The sequence below is a fragment of the Mytilus trossulus genome, unplaced genomic scaffold (assembly GCF_036588685.1).
Source record: "Mytilus trossulus isolate FHL-02 unplaced genomic scaffold, PNRI_Mtr1.1.1.hap1 h1tg000085l___fragment_1__unscaffolded, whole genome shotgun sequence".
Taxonomy (NCBI): domain Eukaryota; kingdom Metazoa; phylum Mollusca; class Bivalvia; order Mytilida; family Mytilidae; genus Mytilus; species Mytilus trossulus.
In genome coordinates, this window is record NW_026963295.1 from 1,128,783 (window position 1) to 1,141,273 (window position 12,491).

Consider the following 12,491-nt stretch of genomic DNA (forward strand, 5'->3'; position numbering starts at 1 on the left):
CCAATATGTAGTTAGTATACCAAGATCAATATTTTTGATCTGTATGTAAAAATCCTCTGTATGAAACGAAGTTGTCTAGACAAAGAAGAATGTATTGATTTGTGACTAGTACACGAGACTCTTTTAGAACAACTTGTAATCTAACACAACATAGTATAAATCTATTGTGTATTCAAAACACCATAGATTTCGAAAGTAATTGTGGTGTAGGGCTTGTGGGAATATCAAACCATTTTACAACCAAAAAGTATAAAGGAATCATAAATAGTTTAAAAGAATCAAATTTCAAATTGTATAAACTTTATCAACGCGATGCAATGATAATTATATAATTTTAAACTGCTCTGTCATTTCTTACTGTAATAAATTAAGGTTTTGTGGATATGAAATTATATGATCCATTTTGTCAAGTTCTTTTCAATATTGTTTGGATTTTATGAATTGATTGAAGAAGTTAGTAAATTATTAAAAAGCCTATATTTCACAACGATGTGACAAAATCCATGTAACAAAAAACCAACTTTATAAACAATTTAAAAAAAAGTACCACGTCCTTAAACAAAAAGAGCGTGTTGAATTATGTTGTTTATACCTGCAATTGTTATAAATCTTTGTTAAAAGCTTTCATATCAACATCCGTTTTGAGCTTGTTCTTACGAACCGAAAGTTAACAAGGACCGATAGCGCTATATGTGCTACATAAGGAGCAGGATCTGGTTACCCTTACCCAATGGACACTCCCAGTATTGTTACTGTTGCTTAGTCTTTAGGTTTCTGTTGTGTTGTGTGTACTGGTGTTAGTTGATATGGTACGCTTGTTGTTTCATTGAAACACGTGATGTCACATTTTATACACGACGGGTGCCATATGTGGAGCACGATCTGCTTCCCTTCCGCAGCACCAGAGATTACCCCATATTTTTGTGGGGTTCGTGTTGCTAAGTCTTTAGTTTTCTTTGTTGTGTCTTCTGTATTATTATTTGTCTGTTTGTCTTTTTATTTTTAGCCATGGCGTTGTCAGTTTATTTTTTATCTATGAGTTTGACTGTCCCTCTTGTATCTTTCGTCCCTCTTTTATAGATTTAATGTGGTTTACTTTCGGTCGCAAATTAAAAATGAAAATTGAAACGAGAGACGTCATTCAGAGCATAAACATATATCCAAGTCTAAAATATAAAACTTCGATCGAAATTAACACATCATGATCTGCATAGGCACTTCCGCCTTACATATAGTAAACAAAGAATGATGTAACTACATTTGATTTACAGAATATATTCCTTGATGATGTAGGTTACATGCGTGTTTTGTAGTAAACTACTTAATTACAAGTAAGGAATCATTATCACCTGATCCTAGTGAAATTACTACTGATAAAAAATATTCAAAAAAAAATTTAAATATAATTATAGCAATTAACAAGATTTTAATGTGTATGCGTGTGTTGTGAAACAATAATTTTTGTTTTCAATATCAGACAAAAGGTCCTTCAATATACTAAGATTCAAGTCTAAAGAAAATTGTGTATGAATTTACAAAAATTAATAAAAATACATTGGTTTTAATTGCAAATTAAATGAATTAATTTCTCACTCTGTGATAGGCCGTACAATAATTATTGTAGGTTAATAAATTTAACAATAAAATAAGAACAAAAACAAACACGTCATATGATTTTGATGTGGCTGCTGTGGAATGTACGGCCGCCGTGATTGATAAAAAGGTTATAAAGTGATAGAAACTAATTGTCAATTATTTGACAGAACACAACCTGTCTGGTGTTAAAAGGAGCTTGTTACTGCCATATATTTTCTATTTTCTGCGTGAGTTGTATCGTTCTTGATACAACTTCTTTTCTTCTAAATTTTTGATAAATTACATCGCAGTGTGACATGTGAAGTTTTTATTTTGTAGCAAACGAAGAAAGTCCTCTGTAATGTCTGAAACTTTAAACATGGCAGATTTAAGGAAACAAATCCATAGCGCTAAGAAAAGGTAATCACAGAAAAAAGACGATTATCATGATTAAGAAGGTCGTATTAATGCAAGGTTTGATCGGCAAGGATAACAGTAATCATCTTTCATTGAAAGATGAGTCAATTAAGGATCATTTGGGCAATCGAAAGACGCACAGAACCCAAGTAAAAAATCAATGATCAAAGACTAGACATGTAGTGCAGATTGCAGACCAATATTACTACTGATATCTGCTGATGAGCAGAATAATCACGGGAATTTAAATAATTTGTCAAGTTGCGTATCAGACATTGGAAGACAACATAGTGTTTGTTTTTTCTTCAGTGAAAATGTTTTAAAAAAATGTTGCGTCTGAAGCGATTTTCTGGATTTACATTCATCAGGAACCCTCAAAGCCAAACAATTGAAATCAGAAGATGTATAAGTACCGACACCGTTGAAGATTTATATGTCAAAAATACCTAAAATAAATAGTTAAATTTGTCTAAAGCCAACTTTGTCTGAGGGAGTTGAAATCTTAGTTTCTTAATAATTTCAAAATTTATTAACGGACAATTTTAATAAAGTTTGTTAAATCATACCAACATACTGACTACAGAGCTGATGATACCATCGGGGACTGATAGTCCACCAGCAGAGGTATCGACTCAGTGATGTAAAGAATTATAACAACACGTTTAATAATTTCTTGCGTCCGACGCGTTTTTTTTTACCTTCATCAGGAACGCTCAAAGTCAAACATTTGAAATCCGAAACCGTTGAAGAGTCATATGTCAAAAATACCTAAAGAAAATAGCCAAATTTGTCTAAACCCTACTTTGCCTTAGGGAGTTGAAAAATTTCCAAATGCATCTGAACATTCAGAATAGGCATCCAGTGAAGACAATAGATCAGTAGTTGATCTTGAAGGTGTAAAATGTTTCAAATGTATTTAGGTAACAAATCTGACAATTCATGTAAACATGTATGAGATTGAAATCGGAAAACTTAGAAGATACTTTTGCATGTCGCTCTAAAGATAAGACTGGTGTTTTATTAAAAATGTTTGCTTGAAAGGGACATGAAGATCGTGTACGCTTCTGAAGGTAACTTGTTTTCGAGACATTTAAAGAAAAAGTTTCCTGTAGAACCTACCTATGAAATATAATACAAAAGGTTTACTTTCACAATAATGTAGAGATATTCTTAGTTAAATGATTTGAACCTAAATTTACTTACAACACCGTTCCTTTTTTATTTAGTAACAAGTGCAAGTCTTTAGAAAAAATTGCATACCAAGATCATTTAGCTGCATAAATAGATATGCTTACGTCGTTAATTACATGCACTAGATATTTGTGTTGGACAATTTACAGTCTTGTACACCAAATTCAGATGGTGCTGTACAAAATGTGAGAGACATATATCCGATGTCTAGGATAGTGTCTTTCATCTTATGGTAAGGCGAATATGATGTCCTGAGCTTTAACTTCTGAGGGTATGTTTAGATCTCAATTAAACAAGGAACTAATAAAATAGACAGAAAGAAACAAACAACTTTCTGAGTGTCTATCAAATTTGAAAAAGGTACCTGTCTCTCTCTCATCCTATTATGGAGAAAGTAACAAGTTATACGAATTCAAGTGACGATGATTTTAAAATGGGAAACTTGAATTCAAGATTAAAGAAAAACAAAAAAACAGCAGCTGATTTCAACCAGTAAGCAATGGTTACAATACTCAACAAATGAACCATGCGTAAGTTTTTCTTCAAATCCTAAAAATGATCTTATCATTGTGTTTGTCTTTTGTCGTTCTCCGTTTATTATCATCGCATTTTCTGTTCATTTTTGCCGGCCTTCAAGTGTCTTGTGCGTTTGACTTTCCAGCTATATTTTTTTATTTTGTCTATTAAAGAGCCTTTCACTTGTTTTACATACCAGAAGCCTTAGTTAAAAAATAAAGTTGAAATATAATGGCAGAAGATGGCGAATTTGAAATTATTCAAATTTATAGGTTTGATAAATTATTATGAAAATGTTACGTCGGTGCACCTGACGTAAATTTAAAAAAATATTACTAAGTTACATATATTACATGTTTAAAGTATAATAAAGCTTGTTTAATTCTAATAACTATCTATTAGGGACATTTTTAGATGATAACTAATTAATCAAATCTGTCAAGTTTAATTAGAAAACGGAAAATGAGATATCGTGATTCTTCACCCATAACCGATTTAATGTTACCGTACCCTCCTTTATTGTTGTTGCATTCATGTCGGCAGCGGTTTCGGCAAACTGTATTTTACACATAATTGTAGACATGGTAGAAAGGAAACTACAGTACAATATAAGCTGAGCTGAAAATTCCTATCGGTGAGTAAAAATGCATATTTTAAATCATGTCTACCAGAAGGAAAAATGTGCACACATTAATTGTGCCCTCAGATGTATAAATCTACTTTTTATATCACCGCACTCGTGTAGCCTGTTACAATGCAATGTTAGAATGTGGGCTTTGAATAAAAAATAATCCTAAAATTGGACCACCTCTCCCTTAAATATAGTTTGAAACCCTATTTATGCTGGTTTGGGAGCATCCTTTTCTTTTTAATTGGTTGAATCTAACCCTGTTCATTGTCCTAATGTTAAACCCTAACATGAGGGGAAGTGGTTAAGTTGTGTGGGATGGTCTATGTCATGACCTATACATATTGTATATAAATATAGATAGCTGTCTCTCAATAAATGAGTAGTTCCAGTAAGACCCCTTTTTGCCTAAAAATATAGCAGTTTTACACAATTATTAAAATGTAAACTTTTAGTTATTTATTGGACAGTAAAATGCTTCTACTACTTACAAATGGGCTGTTATTGACAATACAATGCACATGTATCGGGTACTTGCACCATTAACTCATGCTAAATTACTTAAATCTTCACAATTCTAGCAATTTTGTTAAATTTTAGATGGTTTCAGTGTAAAACCTACCTATGAAAAATCTACCAAATCTGCCAAAAAATGTCACTTTTCAGATGTTGTTTGTAAAAAATGAAAGTGGCCACATCCGTGTTCATCCTCAACCTTTATATATGTTATGTTTTATCATCAAATACAACTTACATTTCAATATTTAGAATGAACACGAATGAGGCCACTTTCATTTTTATACAAAAAACATCTGAAAAGTGACATTTTTTGGCAGATTTGGTAGATTTTTCATATTTGATCTTGAATCAGATCGTTTTTAATAACTAATTTAGTTAAATTCTTTTACATCCATCAATTGAATCAAATAGAATAGACACTTAAGTGTTTGAAAAGTGCTATAAATCTTTCGGCAGATGAACCTGAATTTTTTATCATTGATACATGTATATATCCCACATCTCCTTTCATCGTGCTCATTCACATCTGACAGCTGTTTTTTTCCTTTTCCAAATGATAAATATTCTATTCATATATTCATTTTATGTTTAACCTTCAATATGTGGGATAAACTAATACAAAGCACTGCATGAAATGATGCATTTAATATAAAATTAAATACATATATTATGCATATTAAATTCCAAATTACAAAAAAATATTATTCATTTACTTCGCTGGAAAATTTCTAATTTAATCTAGATTTAAACTAAATTTAATATTGCAAATAAATTCACAAATTTCAACCAATTTTACAGGTATTTTTAAATCTAAATAAATTAAAAATTTAAAAAGTTTAAATATACACTAAATTTGAAAAAAATTCTAATTTAAAGATTTTTTTATGTAAATTAAATTTGATTAAATTTCAGATTTATAGAATTTCTAATATAAATAAAATTTCAATAAATTTCAAATTTAAAGAAGTTTTAATATAATTGAAATTTGAATACATTTCAGATTTAAAGATCATTGAATGTCAATTAAATTTGAATAAATTTCAAATTTAGATATAAACTAAATTTGAATAATTATGTAATTTAATTATATGTAAATTCAAATAAATTTCTTGTTTATTTTAGATAGATAGATAGATAGATAGATATTTTATTCTCTAAAAACTATAGATACAAGTTTACAGAGAAACATACAATATAAATACAGACACAATAGTTAAGGTAACAAATACAGTTAATATGATGACATACATGTTTAGTAACATGTATAATTAATGATATAAGAAGGAAAAATGGTCGGTAAGATGCTTATGCGATTACATTTACATGGAGGGACAAACTTTTTTATTAATACACTTAATAAATAAACACAGTTTCCTTAAGACAGATTTTTTTTTACTATTAAATAATGAGCAAAATGAAATTATATTTGGATTATTTGAAAACTTGATTTGTAGAAATAATTGTCTTTCGTTCTTCAAATGCGAACAGCAAAACAAATAATGAAATTCGTCGCCTATCTCACCGGAACTACACAACGAACATATTCTTTCATTTCGGGCAATGTTTTGCCATCTTCCCTTTTCTATAGGTAACGAATGGTTACCTGCTCTGAATTTACATAATGTAAACAAATGTTTATCTTCAAGAATATTCAAGTAGTTCTCAAACTCCAATGTTTTTTTGAACAGTCGATAGTTAATGCATTTTGGTGAGTCTTGTATTGAGGAGTACCACGTCTGCTTTTATTGGTCGATTAGCCTCATTTTGATGCTCTGGTTTAGCCACTTTGAGAAATGTCCATTTTGTTGTTGAAAAATATTTGAAAACCCGCTCATGTTAAGAATATTTTGAACATACTTGATCCATTTAATGCCTTGATTTTTCACACAGTGTTGGTAATATGCAGTCTTGTAAATTAATGAAGACAGTTTGTTTTCGTCTGAACATAGTTTGCACCAGAACGAAATAGTTCGGCATTTTATGCTGATGTCAAGTGGGTATCTACCCGTTTCATCATACACAATTATGCTTGGTGTTGATTTTTTCAGGTGCAAAATATGTTTTAAAAATTTCAGATGAACTTGTTCGATGACATCATTTTTCTCAGATCCCCAAACTTCACATCCATACAGAAGGATAGGTTTAACTATTTTGTCGAACAGATCAATTTGGCATTTTATTGAAAGGTTAAATAAACGGCTTTTTTGTATAACACCATACATGGCTTTCGTTGCTTTTTCTGCATTTTTTTTCTTTGCTTTTGTAAATGTTCCTGTCCTGGCAAGATGTATACCCAAATAATTAAACTCGTTTACTATGTCTAGTTTGTTTCCTTTATACAAGAAATGTACGTTACTCGGTGGTCTTCCCTTTGAAAATATCATAACTTTTGTTTTTGCCACATTTATGACTTATTTAAATTAGAACTTCCATCAAATTTAATGTAATTTAAAGTCAATATAAATCCTGTATAACTGACTTACTTACAAAACAGTAGTGCAAATGAAAAATGAAGAAAAGGCAGAATTTTTCCCTCTGTTTTTTTTTTTTTTTGGAAAAGGGATGTACTAGGGGATTTGATTTTTACTTTAACCCAAATATATCGTTTAGAAATATATAATTAAATATAGAACGAAAATTAGGAAAAACAGAAAGTGTCAATGATAATAACTGTGTAGCTACTGAACAATAAAATTGATCCTCCAACTTTTCTGATCCATATTTACAAAGTATAAGACTTGAAAAGCATGGATTGCTGATCTGTATATTTACAGTAGAATAATATTTGTGGTTTCAAATGTGCAAATGTATAATTTATTAGTAACATTGAAGACTGTCATTCATTTGCAAAGCTCAATACCATTTTGTAAGTATGCTTTAACCTATATGTAAAGAATTGCTCTGCATCTGAATGTGTATAAGAACTTGAAGGGTTAGAATCTAAGACATACAAAAAACACAAACACCAGATATAAACTATAGGACAAGGCTATCTCTATGTGTGATTTGGATTTTGACAATTGTAGCAATAAATAATACAGGAGACAACAAAAACTTTTGGACAAAGAATAACCATACACAACAATTTCCGGCATTTTCTTATTGTCATTCTGTCTTGGGTATATTTATTTACATAACTTCTAATCCGATCAGAAGAACAAAAAACAATTTTGAATTATCTCCCTTTGTATATACTTCAATCAAAGAAACAAAGTATCTTACACATTAATTTTATTCAGATACTGACAAATAGAGTTGTTTTGATGATAAATTAAATAAAATGTCAAATGTTTGTTATACAATTTTACTATCAAACAAATAAAAAAAACATTCTTTGTTTAAATAAGTCCAGTTCTATATCAAAGAACCTCATCAAATTCAAACTAATCAATAAAATAATGATAAGTGACAAATCAACATGCTTACTTGTATATATATGGTTTAAGAATCATAACAATAGGATTATAACAAATAGCAAACATAGGCACCTTAAAATTTCAAGTTTGGCATCATAAAGATATTAATGAGTAATAATGTCCCTTGCTAGTAATATTTGTCAATTTTAATATTAAACTTTAAAAACAAAAACAAAAACAAAAAAACATTACGTTATTTGCATAATTAACATAATTGTTAAATTCAGAAACAATCCTGCTGCTCGATGTTATGGGATGTTATTCCAAACGCTGTATGCAAGAATAAAAATAATAAGGTGTGATGTCTTATTTCAAATATGTACAATTAAATAAAATAGCACACAAATAAACTTTTCTCAACAAAATTATGTAATGTCAAGCAAACAATTATCAATATTGAATGTACTTGAATAATTGAAGAAAATAATAAGTTTATAGGTTTACAAATATATTTGGTGTATTACTGTCTCCATGCAACATATACCATGTACTGTAGTACGCCGCTAGATTAAAACTGACGAGGAAAGGTAACACACGGCCACTGAAAGTTTTATTATTGTGAAGCCCAGGTGGTCGTGTGATCTATCGGGGGAAAGGTAGGTTACCCAAACTTTGGTATCCTTTTCCAAGTTTAGGCGTATCAGTGCATGTTCATAGATCTCCGTTGTAGAAAAACTTCTTTTTTTATCTATTTGAAATACATCCAATTTGGGGTCCTCATCTGCTTTTAAATCATTTCGATTTCTTTCAGAAACAAATATAATACAAAATTGTGAAAAATTATAAAATTCATCTTTTGAACATGTTCAAGTTCAAAATAACTACAGTGATTATAAAAATTAATTATATTAATTTACTTGTCATAGTCAGTTTCTGAAAAACTAATGCGCGCCAATGTAATTGCGCAAGCGTAAACAAGTTTATCACAAAATGCGCGCAAATGAAATGCGTCCGCATAACTTCAACTTACGGAAAAGCGATTTATGTTGTACAAACGGGTATCATTATTTGAGAAAGAGTCAGTAGCAAAATACGACGACTGGGAAAAAAATCCCGTTTACTTCGTGAATATAATTGTGAAATTTTCGCTAAAACAGCTTTTACTTTTTTTTAATGCGACACATTTGGTTATCTTTTTTTAAAGAATTATCCATATATCTGTAAAACTGTGTTGAATAAATCAAAAAGACAGACAAATTTTAAAATGTATCATAATCTTAATCTTTACGCTGTTCCAATGTAATGGGAGATAACTTATTTTTAAAATAAATATTTTCCTCTGAAACAGATATGATATTTGACAAAAAGAGTTACATCCCATCATAAATATTATCAAAAAAGTAATACGATATTAAAGAAATATCTGACAAAGTGCACTGTATAGAAGTAAATTTCGTATATATAATATGATTATCATAAATATCAAATTAAAGGAAAATGTCAAAATGTCAAAATATATTTAGTTTATAATAAGGGGATAATCAAAACTGCTTGTTTCTAAAAATATATTCTATTTGTGTTGTTTATATGTACATATGTACTTCGATAAATACATTTTGTTTAAACTATTCATAACTGAATTATTCCTGATAAAAGACGATAAAAATAAATCAATGAAATTTAGCCATTATTCATGCGCTTGTTACATTTTGTATTTGTTGTGTTTTGTATTTTCTGTTATTGGGATAAAAAGATAACCAGAACGTCCATGGAAATCTGACGTAGACCTTTACTTACTTGAAAATCTCTAAAGGTTTTGGGATTTTCAAGATTTAAATATTGATTTACGTAAGTTGTTAATATTTTTCAAACGAAAGTTTCTTTTTTCTTCTTCTTCTCTTTTGAACAATTATATAAGCCCGATCGTTAAGTCGTCTTGTTGTCTTACTAACGTTTTCGCTCCATTTTTATTTTGTACAACATGTACTCATCTGGCAGTAGTGAAACCTTGTTGGCCCTAGAGAAGAAGAATTACCTCATCATTGAAATGAAACAAGAAACATAATTTAAATATAAAAAAGAAGATGTGGTATGATAACCAATGAGACAACTATCCACAAAAGACCAAAATGACACAGACATTAACAACTATAGGTCACCATACGGCCTTTAACAATGAGCAAAGCTCATATCGCATAGTCAGCTATAAAAGGCCCCGATAAGACAATGTAAAACACGTTACCAAAACTGGCATTAAATTTCAAATTTACCAAACAAAAATTGATCAGTATAAACTTGTTATTAAATCTAAATTAAATTTCATTTTAATCGTCTAATATTAGTAGTTTTAATAAAAAATAAACGTTTACCAAAACTGGCATTAAATTTCAAATTTACCGAACAAAAATTGATCAGTATAAACTTGTTATTTAATCTAAATTAAATTTTAGTTAAAACGTCTGATATTAGTAGTTTTGATAAAAAATAAATGTATATTTAAACGAAAAAAACGGTGATACTCTAGATTTAAACCTTTTAAATAACAAATTTAAACTGCTATTATTTTTCAAATAAATAACAAGTTTAACAACCCATAAATCGGAATTAAACTTACGAAAATAAGAAATTTAAAAAAAATATTAAATTTTCATAAACTACTTAAATAATTCTTCATAAATCAGACCTTAAATTCAAAACTAGAAATTTAATTTATGAATAAATTTTGTACACGTATCATTTCATGCAGTGAAGAATCTATCAAAACAAAATGAAATACAAAGAATTTATTTGAAAGCATTTTTTTTTTATGTTACAACAACATTTCATTGTTTAAACTTAAATATATTATGAAGCTTATTTTTTTTTAGTTAGCAAGTATTTAGTTGTCACAAAATTGACTTAGTAATCTCCATGGTATGTCTCGAAATTAATTTAAGTTAAAAAAAAATTAAAAAAATCTAGCTTCAAATTAAACAATTTTCAAAATATATTAACTGAACATGAATCCATGACCATGACTGCATGTGTAAATGTGATATTGATCTATAATACATGTAGGTAATAATCAGTACTACATACATACATTTAATATGTGATAAACAGATTAAGACACAACAGTCTATTGCCTTGAGGGATGTAAATTAAATTGTCAAGGGTATTGAAGATGATTGTAAACTGATGTTCATAAATTTTAAATGTCCTCTTCAAATTATAGATAATTTCATAATTAAAGTTGTGATTTAAAATTAAAAAAAAAAATTAAACAACAAACGCTTTAGTTTTTTTCTGGTATTTTGGATATAGATAAAATATTTGTTTAAAAGTTATTTAAGTATTGATTACTCAACATTAACATGAATAAATAACTAAAATTAAATTGATAAATATAAAATATGTTGTTCCAGGAAAATAAACTGCAAACCATTTTTTTCATTATGTTAATATAAGCTGAAATTAGAGAATGGTATACTGGGTAACATTTAAGATGTCAAATTAAACTCAAGTTTTTTTTTTTTATATAAGAAGGAAATATAAGCTTGTTTAAGTTGTTTAAAATGTTAAAGGAGAGGGTTAACTTTGGACAAAGAGTCTACATTAACATGATTAACCTAAAGGAAGTACAAGACTAATTAATGGTCCCATTGCTTTCTACATCAACATACATTTAATGACATATACGAAAGAACTGATTCCCTGAACTTTAGATGTACAAAAACAGGTACTTCAGATCTGAAAAACAGACAAAATGTACCCTCTTATTAAAATTTGGTGCATATTCTAAATATTCAAAAGTCCAAAAGTGTTCTACAATGATCACCAGTCCTTCAGCTTTCATTTTATACCAAAAATACCTAAGTATTCTACATATTTTGAAAGAAACATTCAGGCGTAGGAACTATTTTGTGTTGAATATGTACTACTTTCTGGTATGAGCTTTCTGGCCGGGCCTGAATTAGTGGTGTTACACCTTTAACAGAACCAAACTTGCTATACTGACTTGAGCATTACTTTATTTCATTGTATGTTAATGGTACAAAACCTTCTCCCTTTTTCTGAAACAATAGTATAACATTACAACATAGAAAAACACACGATGAACTATCAAATGGAAGTCTTAACTCAATCAAATAACGTAAATGAACACACTATGAACATGATGAACGAATTAACTTTCTCTGTAACTATAAACCATAAATTTTGCATATGAAAGAACTGTTAGGTTTACATCATCTGCATGGTTAATTTGACCTAACTTTATTTTAAAGGATTATTGATAATGTAAAGTGTAT